At 37.6% G+C, this 14,649-nt stretch overlaps 1 pseudogene across 1 annotated transcript; it reads left to right on the forward strand.

The window, feature by feature from the left end:
* The first annotated feature begins 224 nt into the window (after positions 1-224).
* On the forward strand, positions 225-2,197 carry LOC105528883 (annotated as a pseudogene). Its single transcript, XR_001004424.1, has 2 exons — positions 225-287; positions 1,547-2,197. The product of XR_001004424.1 is annotated as a 60S ribosomal protein L18 pseudogene (transcript).
* The last annotated feature ends 12,452 nt before the right edge of the window (positions 2,198-14,649 follow it).

A 14,649-nucleotide genomic window follows, 5' to 3' on the forward strand; every position in this document is an offset into this window, starting at 1 on the left:
ATAATGTAAGCTAATATTAAATTAGTTAATGAAATGAAGTGTGAGAATGGCCAACTTCCTCAATGAGAAACTTGAATGCTTGTTCTGTGGATACATCATTCTTGATTAATTCAGCTTGAACCAATGTATATTTCAAATTTATTCTCCCAGTTGCATTCTTCTGATTTTACTTCCCCTCCATACCCTGCCTCTGTCTGCACTCCCAGCAAGGTTGAGTTTGAATAATGGCTACCACAGAGTCACAGCTTCTCCAGGCCCAGAAGGATGCAATAGGCATTATAATGAGTGTTTGTTGCCTTATGTCCTTAGGGTCTGCAAGTCTCAGAGATTAAGTTTTTTGATTTCTTTTTAAATTATTATCATTTTTTGGTATTTTTCTTATACACATTATATTTACTAATGTTAAAAACTCACCAATACATCAGTATAATTACTACTTTTTCATCTGTAATCATTTCCTTAGCCCATTACAGCTTAGCTCCCAGCCACTGCTTTGGCTGCACTGGCACATATTTATTACATGCATATTAGGTTTCTACATGTTACAGGCCCCGAAGTACCATATACAGTAGGATTTTATACAATTGCTTTTCAAATAAGACAAAAAAGGGAAAAAAATGTAGTAATAATGGCTGTTATAATCACCTGATAACTTACATGTAGCTTATTATTCTCTTGATTAATTAATATTTATTATTATCAAGAAAACTTTCCCATAATCTCCTCATTATTTATCTGTTATTAAAGAAAGACATAGCAAAATGTCCCCAACAGCCTGAGTTTCACCATCTGTGTGCACACTGCGAGGTGATGTGGGATCTTGATGAGTTTCTCCCTAACTGCCCATGGCTTCTATTTTATTAATTGGAATGTAAATCACACTGCCTTTCACCAAATCTTAGTCTAATAACCCTTTTCTAATCCCAATTTCTCTGAGAGAGCATATGCCCAGCAAAATAATTTCTAGAACTGATGTTTTAATGATTTAGACTTCTTCAAAATTGGAAGCAACTAAAAAATGAGTATCAGACTTAACGGGGATCTCCATAGGAGGAGCTCAGGGAAATCTCTATAGCCTGCTGCTTAGTTGTTTGTATTGTCTGCACATAACTCTCAAGAAAGTCTGATTGGCCTACTTGAGAACACATGACAACTTTCTTAGTCAACATAGCTGCTAAAACAAAATACTATAGACCCGGTGGCTTAAAAACAAAAATGTATTTCTCACAGTTCTGAAGGCTGAGAAGTCCAAAGTCAGAGTGCCAGTATAGTAGCGTTCTAGTGAATCCCTGCTTCCTGGTTTGCAGACGGCCATCTTCTTGATAAGTCCTCTGGTGGGATAGAGGGAGACGGGGAGAGGGAGGGAGAGAGAGAGGGGTATGGGAAGGGGAGAGGCTCCTTTCTTTATAAGTAAAGAAAGGAGCACCCTTTCTTTACTTGTAAGGGCACTAATGCTATCATGAGGTCTCCACTCTCATGACCTAATTAGACCCCATCTCTAAACACTGTCACATTGTGAATTAGAATTTTAACACATGAAATATAGAACACATTTCATCTTTCCGGACCTGGCCGAGCAGGAGGCGCCAACAAGGACGGAAAGGTTCCGCGCAAAGAGCCCAAGCGCCAGGATATCTACCTGAGGCTGCTGGTCAAGTTGTATAGGTTTCTGGCCAGAAGAACCAATTCCACATTCAACCAGATTGTGCTGAAGAGGTTGTTTATGAGTCGCACCAACTGGCCGCTTCTGCCCCTTTCCCCAATGATCCAGAAGATGAAGCTTCCTGGCCGGGAAAACAAAACGGCCGTGGTTGTGCGGACCATAATGGAGGACGTGCGGACCATAATGGAGGACGTGCGGCTTCAGGAGGTGCCCAAACTGAAGGTATGTGCACTGCGCGTAACCAGCCGGGCCCGCAGCCGCATCCTCAGGGCAGGGGGCAAGATCTTCACTTTCGACCAGTTGGCCCTGGACTCCCCCAAGGGCTGCGGCACTGTCTTGCTCTCTGGTCCTCGCAAGGGCCGAGAGGTGTACCGGCATTTCGGCAAGGCCCCAGGAACCCCACGCAGCCACACCAAACCCTGCGTCCGCTCCAAGGGCCGGAAGTTCGAGCGTGCCAGAGGCCGGCGGGCCAGCCCAGGCTACAACAACTAACCTTGGATCCTAACCTCTTATTAAAAAGATTTTGAATGCTGAAAAAAACAAACAAACAAAAAAAACAAAAACAAACAAACAAAAAAACCACATTTCATTCATAGAACCACCAAATCAAGTGAATTCAGCAATTCAAAATCTAACTCCAAAATTATATTAATTATGTGAAGATGGAATGAGAGGGTAGGAGTCTCTAAAAGAACAGTAACTCCAGGAGGAGAAAATATGATGCCTCTGTTTCCTTCCCTTAATGACAGATTGAACAAATTCAGTAGATTTTAAGTCACTTTTGATCATCAGAGAAGTACAAAATCAACTCTAAACCCATCTATCTCTTCCCTAACCTTGCTTCAGAATTAGCCTTTGACTGGGGATCTGTAGTAGGGGAGAAGCTATGGTCTGAAGACTGCTCCTTCTTTTCTTAATCTCCTCTTTCATCTGTTTCTAATATTGCCAAAACTAGGGAAAGTGATGCATATGCTTTATTCTTGACTGGGAAGCAATTGCAATTCTCTTTCAGTTGCTGCTACCTTCTGGCTAACACTGACACTTCTATGTGGCAGGCATCTTGGGCACATGGTAAGGGTTGTTTTTTTTTTGTTTTCAGCTTTGGCAGTGGGGGTGGGCAGGTGCTGTGGGCTATTCCTACTGCCTAGTTCACTGATGCGTATTTTATGTGTTATCAAGGATCTGCTTGACTTCTTTCAGCTCTTGCCAACTTAGGTGCATTTTTGAAACTGTTCCTGCCAAAATACACTTAATTGGCAGGGAGCCATTTTTCTTGAAATACTAGCAAATACTGTACTGCAAGCCTAGTCATAGTCTGTAGTGTCCAGTTGATCCACACGGATACACGTAGAGCATTAATGTCATGCCAAAGAGTGGGAAAGAGGGTATTTCCTGTTGCTCCCTTTCTCTCCTGCCGTTTCTCTCCAAGCCACTACTCATCTGCTGAGCTTGTCGCAATGGCAGTTCAGCAGAACTGCCCCCTAAGCAGTGACTGAGAATGAACAACTTTCTACATGTTTCTTTGACACTTAATTCTTCGCTCAGCACCGTAAGACAGGTCAAAAAAATTAATTCTTCACAAAACTGACTTAAGTATCATTTGTTCACTTTCTGTTTACGTCGTGTCAAAATACATCTATGTACAGTATATAGGAAAATCAGTCCTTTAAGGTCCTATGTGTGGCAAATATTTCCCTGTTTTATAAATTAACCCCTTGAAATGTTTTACTAAAAATAAAGTTGCAATTTTTATGTAGTAAAGTGTATCTTTTTTATAATTTGGAATTGTGTTTTATGCCTCAAAATCTTTTTCTCTATAAGATTATAATTTCATTCACTTTTGGCAATCATAAAAATGCACCTGTGCAAATAGATACTTGATTCATTTGAAATTTATTTTATTGTAAGGAGAATGGTGAAGGTACTATTTTATTTTAGTAGATACCCAGTTTTCCCAGTATAATTTACTTAATAATTTGCATTTTCCTCATTGATTATTATGATCACTAGTGTATATTAAGTATCATGCTGTTTTCTTGGAAATCTACTTTTAAGCATTAATGAGCTGCTCATTTTCTAGATTCTGTATTGCTTGGTTAGTTTTGTAATTGTTTAGAATGATACATTTAAAACTGTAACATGTCCATTAACATGGCATCTTTCTAATTGCTTAAATCTTCTTACATGTTCCTTGGTAGAATTTTGATATTTTCATAATGTAAGTACAATACACTTATAAAGTTTATTTTCAAGTGTTTGTGACACAATAAGAAATATATATATTTGTTCTCTACACCCCTGTTTCTGAAACAGAGTTACTAAAACACCTGTAATTTTCTGAGTGTCAGGGATGTTAGGAATATCATTTGTTCTAATATTTGATCTTTCACCCTGGTTTGTGACACAGAGATCCTAAATCTCTTGGAATTTCCTGGGTGATGACAGCCTCTTTTGTTTAATAAGTGACTTATAATGATCTCCCGGATAGCTTCAGGATGGGGACAGGTCACCAGAAAGACCAAGCCATGATTAGAAGTTTAGAACTTGCAGTTCCCCCTACCCACTTCCTCCAGGAAATGGACAGGGCCTGATGATCAAGTTAATAATCATTTTTATGTGATAATGTCTCCATTAAAGAAATTCCTAAAAGACAGTGTTCAGACAGCTTCTAGGTAGGTGATCACACCCACCTGCTGGGAGGGTGGTACATCTCAGCTCCCTGCAAACACAGCTCCTATGCTTCCAGATCTCAGCTTTGTACCTCTTTATCTGGCCGGTCATCTACACCTTTGACCATCCCCTTTATGATAAACCAGTAAAGGTAAGTAAGCACAGTTTCCTGAGTTCTGTGAACTGTCATTGCAAATTTGAACCTGAGGAGGGGGTTGTGAGAATCCCTGATTTATAACCACATTAGCAGTGTACATAGTTAAGTAGGAACTCACTACTTGCAATCCACATTGCTTAGGGTGTCGAGTTGTGGGACTGAACCCTTAACTTGTGAGGACTGCACTAACTTCAGGCTAGTGTCGTAATTGAATTGTAGTACACCCAGTTGGTATCAGAGAATTGGTTGGTGTGAGAAAAACAACAACAACAATCTCCTATCAGAAGTATGGCGTCAGTACAGAGAAATAAGGAATGGTGTTTCTATGCTTTATTTTATGCTCTGTTGGATACTCCTCTGATTCTGTGCTTCTTTCTTCCCACAATATTTTCTAAATTATTGTTATATTTTTGTAAAAATGTCTCTGTCTTATTATTGCTACCTGCAAAATTAACAAAATATCTTATATTTATTATTTTTTCACTTAACTGTATTGGGTCTTCCCAATGAAAAAAAAAATCTTTAGGAAAGAGTGATAACTTTGCCTTTCGCTTTCTAATATTTATAATGCTTTTTGGGGGTGATGTTTTGAATTAATTGGTGAAGATCTTTTGAGTAATGTAAATGATATCAGTTTCATAAAATGTTGTTTTTTTCTCCTCCTCTTCCTCCTCCTCCTTTACCTTGTTGATGATGATAGAAATGTATCAAGTACTTCACTGTTTCAAAAGATAAAGGCTTTGCTAACACATGTGCATGTTTGTATGTATTTATGATATATTTCAGCTTTGATCTGTAATCAAACATTATTTGTGATTTGTATATAAATATTTAATAAGTTAATATAAATAAATGTCTTAATATATTTGCTTTGCTGTATATTATTTTAATATTCCAAGTTATAGTAGATATTTCACATCACTTTTCAGAACTAATCTTGGTCTTAGTGGTGGTGTTGCTTTTAAAATGCATCTTTGCCAGTTTGCTGTATTAGCCCCGACTCTCTAGAAAGCAGACTCTGAACAAAATATTAAAGTGTTGACACATTAATTGGGATGTTCAAGTTCAGTAAAAGTGAGGAAACAAAGATAAACAAGGCAAGGAAAATTGGAAGTGCCGTGATGATGGGCCATTGTTGGTCGTTACTTGATGACAAGCCAGGCAGAGACATGGCAGGTAGCTCAGGAAGTATGTTCTCCGGCCATGTATACCACTTTGCTATAGTTGTTATACCAAAATACCAAGGATACAGTGGCTTACACAACTGACAAGTATTTTCTCACAGTTTTGGAGGGGAGAAGTCCATGATCTAGGTACTGGCAGGTTTGGTTTCTTCAGAGGCCTCTCTCCTTGGTATACAGATGTCCACTTTCTTGCTTTGTCTTCACATGGTCTTTCCTCTGTATGTCTGTATCCCTAGTGTCTCTTTGTGTGTTATAATTTTCACTTTTTGCGAGGGCATCAATCAGGTTGAATTATGACCCATCCCAACAACCTCATTGTAATTCAATTACCTCTTTAAAGACTCTATCTCCAAATAGTTACATTCTGAGATACTGGAGGTCGAGACTTCGACATATTTAAGGAAAAACAATCAGCCCATGCACCATGCAAAAGAAATTTCATTTCTGAACACTCCACAGAGGGAAAATGGAGGGAGGATCTATTTTTGTTAAACCCCCCTCATTTTCCATTGACCAAGGTTCATCCCATGGGAACCTAGCTCTCCCAAATAATGATGTTTCACATAGAAGAACTTAAAGAGTCAATCACATAAATAAATTCAGATTGTGGGGCTTCCTATCCAGAAGACCCAGAACTTCAACCTGTATTCCAGGCCAACAAAGTATATTGAAAATATTCTCAAAGCAGTGCAGTTCAGAATCTGAGGAGCTGAACATATGGTTTGTTTCTGAAACAGCTTTCTTATAATCATGTTGACTTTGTAAGGTGAATTTGGGAGCTTTCATTTTCTTTCTGCAGTAAATTGCATCAGAATTATTTTTTCAATTAATTTGAAATAGTTCACTTGAGAAATCATGTGGGTGTGACATTTTGGAGAAGAACATTCTTCATCAACATTCTCTATTTGTCTTTAATGATAATTCATCTATTTAAGGTTTTATAACTTTTAGAATCAAACTTAATAACTCATATATTCCTAAAAACTTCTCTATTTCATTTATTTTCAAATATATTTGTCGTTTTGTATGAAATTATCTCTCAAAAGACAAATTAATCTCTTTTATTATTGAACATTTCTACTTTTTGGCTTTCATATTTAATCTATCACTTATAATTATTTCTTCTAGTGTTTTTTATCTTATATCAATTCACTAACTTCTGCTGTTAAAAAACTTTTTAAGTCTCCACTGTAGTTTTTTTTTTTTGTTTTTTGTTTTCAATATAAAAAATGCATGATGGCTGGGTGCGATGGCTCACGCCTGTAATCCTAGCACTTCAGGAGGCCAAGGCCGGCAGATCATGAGGTCAGGAGATCGAGACCATCCTGACTAACACAGTGAAACCCTGCCTCTACGAAAAATACAAAAAATTAGCCAGGTGTGGTGGCAGGTGCCTGTAATCCCAACTACTCAGGAGGCTGAGGCAGGAGAATCGCTTGAATCCAGGAGGTGGAGGTTGCAGTGAGCCGGGATTGCTCTATTGCACTCCAGCCTGGGTGACAGAGCAAGACTCTGTCTCAAAAACAAACAAACAAAAAACAAAACAAAACAAAAAATGCGTGACATAACAAGAAGTAACAACAACAATAAACTTTCTAAATTTCATCATTTTATCTTGTTTTCATTAGCTAAGTGTTTGGCTTTTTCACTTGACAAGTCTGAGTCAATTTCTTTTAAATGTATATCCATTATGTAAATACTTGGTTTTCTGAAACTATCTAATTGTTCTTTATTTTTAAGATATTTGAGTCTAAACCTTTTAAATGTATTAACTTCTATTATCATTGGAATATTTGATTTAAAAATATGCCTTTTTGACTTGTAGTCAAAAATTGTATTGAGTATAATTTATATACAATGAAACAACAAAATCCTAGTTTATCTTTTCTTTTTGTTTTTTCTTTGAGACAGGATCTTACTGTGTTACCCAGGCTAGAGTGCAGTGGCATGATCTCAGCTAACTATAGGCTTCTCATCCTGAGCCCAAGTGATCTTCCCACCTCAGCTTCATAAGTAAATGAGACTATAGGCACACCGCACCAGGCCTGGCTAATTTTTGTAGTTTTTCTAGAGGTGGGGTTTCACTATGTTGCTCAGGCTGGTCTCAAACTCCTGGGATCAAGCCGACATCCTGCCTCTACCTCCCACACGGCTGGGATGACAGACATGAGCCACATCACCCAGCCTAATTTTTCATTTTAATAAGTTTTGAAAAATTTATACATCTATGTAACCTCAACCCAAAAAGGGATATAGAAAGTTCTCTGGCTATCTCTTTCCAGTCAGTTTTCAAAACTGCAGAAGCAACCACATTTTAACTTCTAACATCAAAGATTAGTTTCATGTGCTCTTATGTCATTAAAATGGAAGCATACAATATGCCTTTCTTTTAGTTAGCATAGTGTTTTCTGAAATTCATCCATGTTGTCATGTATGTGGGGATTAGAGTGGGCCCTAATTCAATCTGGTGTGATTATAAAAAGAAGTTTAGACACACAAAAGAGACAACAAGTGCACGTGTGCACAAAGGAAACATCATGTGATGACATGGCAGCAAGGCAGCCATCGCAAGCTGGGAAGAAAAACGTCAGAGGAAATCAAACCAAGCAGCACCCGATCTTGGGATCTTGGGCTTCCAGCCTCCAGAGATTTGAGGAAGATACATTCCTGTTATTTAAGCCACCCAGGCTGTGGCGTTTTGTTATGGCAGCTGTAGCAGGCTAACACATGGATAAACCTGCTATGAACATCTTGATATCCTGGACTTGTTTGTTTGTTCGTTTTTGAGATGGAGTCTCACTCTGTCACCCAGGCTGGAGTGCAGTAGCTCAATCTCGGCTCATTGCAACCTCCACCTCCTGGGTTCAGGTGATTCTCCTGCCTTAGCCTCCTGAGTAACTGGGACTATAGGTGCCCACCACACCCGGCTAATTTTTGTATTTTTAGTAGAGATGGGGTTTCACCATCTTGTCCAGGCTGGTCTCAAACTCCTGACCTTGCGATCTGCCCACCTCAGCCCCCGAGAGTGCTGGGATTACAGGCGTGAGCCACTGTGCCCGGCCCTGGACTCTTTTTTTTTTTTTTTTTTCAATAGACATGTGTTTTCTTTCCTCTTGGGCAAATACCTTATAGCAGCAGTCACGACCTTTTTGGCACCAGGGGATGGTTTCATGTAAGACAATCTTTTCATGCACGGTGGGTAGGGGTGATGGCTTCAGCGTGATTCAAGTGCATTATATTTATCATTAGATTTGCACAAAAACCCTGCAACTTAGATCCCTCGCATGTGCAGTTTACAATAGGGTTCCTGCTCCTGTAAGAACCTAATACTACCTCTGATCTGATAGGAGGTGGAACTCAGGCGGTAATGCTCACTTACCTCCTGCTGTGAGGCTTAGTTCCTAACAGGCCACGGTCCAGTATCAGTCCATGCCCTGGGGGTTAAGGACCCCTACCTTAGAGTACAGTTAGATGTATGTCTTACTTTTAAAGTAACTGCCAAACTTTTCCCTAATGCAGTTGCATAATTTTATACTCCATCAGCAATGTGTGAAAAGTTCCAGTTGTTCTATATTTATGCCAATGTTTAGTGCTGTCAGTCTTTTTATGTGAGTCATTCTAGTGAGTGTAAGATGGTGTTTCATTTTGCTTTTAATTTGCTCCTTCTTGATAGACCAGTGACATGTGTCTTAGTATGTTTTGTGCTTCTGTAACAGAGTACCTCAGATTGGGTAATTTTTAATGAACAGAAATTTATTAGCTTACACTTCTGGAAGTTGGGAAGTCCAAGTTCAAGGGGCCAGCAACTGGCAGAGACCTTCCAGCTGTGTTGTCCCATGGCAGAAAGGCAAAGAGAGGGTAAGAAAGAACAAAAGATGAAACTCTCAGCCTCATGACCTTTTACGGTGGGCATTTTCCATGCATAAGGGTGGAGGTCTCATGACCTTCCATTGGGCCACACCTCCCAACACTGTTCCATTGGGCCACACCTCTCAACACTCTTGCATTTGGGCCACACCTCCCAACACTGTTGCATTGGGCCTTAAGTTCCCAGCACATGCTTTTTGGGGTTAAGATTCAAACAATAGCAACATGGAACACATTTTCATGTGCTTACTAGCTACTTAGATTTTGTTGTTGTACTACCTGTGTGTTCAGTCTCTTACGTATTTTTAAGTAGTTGTATTAAATACTGAGTAGTTTATCTTTATTTTATTGATTCATGGGACATCGTTGTTAACAAAAAAAAAAAAAAAATGGGTGCAAGTACATTGTCAGGTACATGTACCAGAAATATTTTTCCCCAATTATTGTCTTGCCTTCTTATTTTCATGATTACTTTTGATCAATAATTTTTTTAATTCTGATGAAGACAAATTTATGTGTTTTATGGTTAATACTTTTTGTATCTTGTCTGTTTTGGGAAAAACTCTTAAAACTGTTTTTCCTCTGCTGTCACACCACAACAATCAACCCAGAAGAGTTCTGCGACCAAATGTGTGGGGATTTTTCCCCACCAACAAGCAATAGACACCAGCTGAGTATTCTCCAATTAAATTCTGACACTATCTCCGGGTAGAGAGTGTAGAGGTTGTTCATCCCAAAGACTCCCCCTCCCTCCACCACCCCTGCCCCTGAACACCGGTTTCAAGTCTGGCCCTGCAGAACTTCTCACCAACCAGATTCTTCAAGTCTGGATTCCCACATCCCCTACTTTGGGTGCAATTAATTTGCTGGAGTGGCTCACAGAACTCAGGGAAATACTTCCTTATGTTTACTAGTTTATTCTAAAGGATATTATAAAGGATACAGATATAAAGAGATGTGGAGGATGAGGTATGGAGACAGGTATGCAAAACTTCCATGCCCTTCCTGAGTGCACCACCCTCCAGAATCTTCCACATCTTCAACCTTCCGGAAGCTCTGGAACCCGTTCCTCTTGAGTTTTTATGGAAGCTTTGTGAAACCAGCATTTCTTCCCCCAGGATATAGAGTGGGACCTTTTCTGGAGAAGGTTTTACACCTACAATTAAAAAGGCAGGGAAGATTAGAGTCCTGCCTTGGGGCAGGTGAAAGGAGGGTAGGAGGAGGTCCAGAGAGATTCTGTTTCCTAAGACAGAGGCCCATGAGACCTCACACACCCAACATTGTAACAAAAGACTATAACAAAGGCTATGGGAGGTATGAGTCAGAAACTGAATGAAAACCAATACATGTGTACATGTATTCTGATATATACCATTGTCCCACAAATTTATACTTATTCCAAGGCTGCTAAGATATTCTTGTATGTTTTCCTCTAGAGGCTTTGTGACTGGGCTTTTTAATTTTAGTTCTATGGTACATCTTGTATTAACTTTTGGGTATGGATCAAATAATTCAAAATAATTATTAAAGAAGATACTTGTAGAATTCTTGATGCCCTTTATTTGTACTGATCATTTAAAAAAAAAGAAAAAAAAAAAAAAGAAAATATTGACCATAAGCTAAAAGTTGGAGTGTTGTTTCCCACTTCACATATAACATCTTTCCCTTCTGCTGCGGCTCCTCTAGGAATGAAAAGAGCACATGGGTCTCTTTCTTCTCTCCTGTGAAGGGTTTGTCACTGTCTGAAATTTTATTCATTTAGATTTCTTATGTTTTCAGCTGTCTACTGTTTTTCATTTGTTCGCTTCTTATAATGAACGATTATTCAAATAAATTATTCGGTTGATGAAAGAGATTTCTGCGATAGTGAGAGGAACCTACTGCAATCAGGAAACTTCTCTGCCCGTGAGATAATTAAGCATCTCTTTCAAAACAAATAAACAAACAAACCACACCACCACCACCAAAAACAACAAAAGTACTATGATTTTTGCAGCTTATTTGGCATTTCAGTAGGTTCAGAAATTGTCTCTTAGGAGACTTAGCTCCTTTCTAGATCCTAACTGAAAATGGAATTCCCATATGTACTGATTTTTCTTGCCTTCTAGATCTTCCTGTATACTTCATTATTTTGTTTTTGTTAACCTGGAATCTTGAAAAATATAATATAGATAATTTTAGTTTCTGTACTATTACTGTTACAAATTTAATTAACAAAACAATTTTCTATTGTTTATGTACTACTTTTAGAATAAAGTACTATTGCATTTCATTTTACTATAACTTCCTTCCTAATATATGAGGTATATGTGGGTGTAACAGCTTTCTCTATGCTTCAGATGGGAAACATGACATGTGATTTAAACATTGAAGAAAAGTTTCAGTTCACTGTGAAGAAGGAAGAAAGATGATCCCCCCAGACATCAGAAGTAACATTTACAGAGGCACTGAAGTAGAACACAGAGTATTAAATGAGTGTTTAGAAATAGTTAGTACTAAGACATTATATGCCATTTAATATTATTATATTTAATATCTTATAAAAGGTGTTGTATTTATTTAAATAATATTACCAAAATGTTTTCCCCTTTGTTCTATATTTTAATAAATCCACAATTTCATACTATGGGTTCACCATTTCAGATGGATTGATTTTGAGTTATTATTTGGAGAGCTGAAATAATGTTGAGTGAAAAAATGTTAAAAATTTTCTTTATAGAAGAATATATAGGTGAAATATATCTAATCTAATACACATTTAAGACTATTTTTTCCTCGATGTACTGTAGAAGTTATTTCTTTTTTTGATATTTTATGTTTTATGAAGAAAAAAAAAAAGATTAGTTTATTTTTTATCATCTTAGATACTTGCTATTTTTCTCTGATCTTCATAGGATGATTTAGTTATTTTTAGCAACTTTATAATATATGTTCTTAAATTGTTTGCAAGTTCTACCCTTTTCTTTATTTGTTGTGCACGTGGAAATTTGGAAGAGCAAGGAGTTCACAATAAAATCTATCTATGCACAGAACTTTCCGAAGTTTATGTTACAGGTTGTGTCTCTCACCTTTAGGGCAGTGTTAGGGTATTCTCTGCTCCTTTTACTTATTTTTGTAAGTTTTTTTGTTTGCGAGAAGGGAATTTTACTCTATTTTTTTAAATTCATAGAAAATCTCAACATGTTTTGTTCTGACTGATAAATAAACTGCCACATATTATTTCTCTGATAGTGAAAACCAAAGTTGGAAAACACATAAAAATCTATGATTTAATATCACGTAACAAAAATACTTAAAGGTAGTATTTTGGCTATGATGGTTAGTATTATTTTAAACATTTAAATACATTTGTATTTGAATTCTGAAGAAGGGATGGGAAATTTATTACAAGTTTACATTTACAAGTAGCAGTCTATATTGCATTTTGTTGTTAAGCATCCCAAATTTTTCTCCAGATACTCTTAATTCTATCAAGCTGGCATTTTATTTTTAAAGTTTAAATAAATTAGCATGTCATAGAAAGCCATCCTACATTTGCAAAATCAGGTTCAGTCACTCAACATGCACTTAGGATTCTTTATTCCACATCAGTACCTCTGTAAATGTTATTTCTGGTGCTTAGGTTGATCATCTTTTTTCTCTCTTCACAGTGAACTGAAACTTTTCTTCAGTGTCAAAATCATATGCCATATTACCCATCTGAAGCATAGGGAAAACTATCATATCCATACATAACTCATATACTGGTTGCAATTTTGTATATTATTTCAATCATTTATTTGTACTCTATGCTCCTAGAAATTAAGGGTTATATCTTATTTATCTTTGTGTTCTTAGTGCCTACATTATATGTTGCCTTAATAGTTTAGATAACTCCTGAATGAGTGGACCACAATAGTTCCACGGCTACGTGGCTAACTTGCACTAATTGCTGAGCCACTTTCCATACTATTCGTCACTATCGTGAAATGTCATATACAAAATGGTGTCACTCTGGTTCAGATTCTGAAATGAACATGACCTACATCCTTAAAAACAAAAACAAAAGCAAAAACAAAAAACAAAAACCCCAGGAACTTGTCTCGAACCTTTGAACTTGGCCAAACAGCCCCAGTCACAACATACTTGCAAACATCTGAATTTTGCCGCGCTGCAACTCCTGAATAGAAACAACCAATGAAATATGAACCCCTGTTCTAAGCCAGCCACCTCCACCAATGATAATTCTTTCAAAAAAACTTCTGTGATCACCCTTAGCTTCCTTTTAAAAACTCCTCTTCCCCTGTCTGTCTTCAGAACACAATTTGGCTTGTTGATGAAATAGTGTCTCCCAAATTGTAATTCCTAAGACCCTAGTAAATGCCTTGTCTTACTGCTTTGCAGTCTGTTTTTTGCCTCTTCTTTTGACACTAAGCAAATAAAATTTAAAATTCACCAAAATCTGTTTAAGTCACAAAGGATAATTAAAAAAAAAAAAAGCAAGGCTTGCAATTTTTGAGCCTTTATTTAATAGTAATAGTCTGTCAATACATTATATTCATTATAGACTCCTTCCCACTCTACTTTCTTGTAAAAATATCTTTGATATTTTTAGATATAGAGTATGTCAAAAATATCCCCTAAATATAAGGTACATGTAGGGAGATTTAGGGGGGTGGCACAACTATACAGAAGCATTAGTTCTATGAGCACCAATTCTTAAATAATTATAAGGCAATAGCTTAAACCTGAACTATTCTTTCATGTAAGGTGTGGTCAAATTGCCTGAACTATGGGCAAAAGACATTATTTATGATAAAATGTATGAGAAGTCAGAAAATCATCATCAGTTAAGAAAGGGGCAAATGGCTCACACCTGTGATCCCAACGCTTTGAGAGGCCAAGACAGGCGGATCACTTGAGGTTGGAGGTTCGAGACCAACCTAGCCAACATGGTGAAACCCCATCTCTACTAAAAATACAAAAATTAGCTGGATTTGGTTGTGTGCACTTGTAATTCCAGCTACTCAGGAGGCTAGAATCACTTGAACCCAGGCGGTGGAGGCTGCAGTGAGCAGAGATCGCACCACTGCACTCCAGCCTGAGTGATGGAGTGAGACTCTGTCTTA

Source organism: Mandrillus leucophaeus, unplaced genomic scaffold, assembly GCF_000951045.1.
Source record: "Mandrillus leucophaeus isolate KB7577 unplaced genomic scaffold, Mleu.le_1.0 Scaffold739, whole genome shotgun sequence".
Lineage (NCBI taxonomy): Eukaryota > Metazoa > Chordata > Mammalia > Primates > Cercopithecidae > Mandrillus > Mandrillus leucophaeus.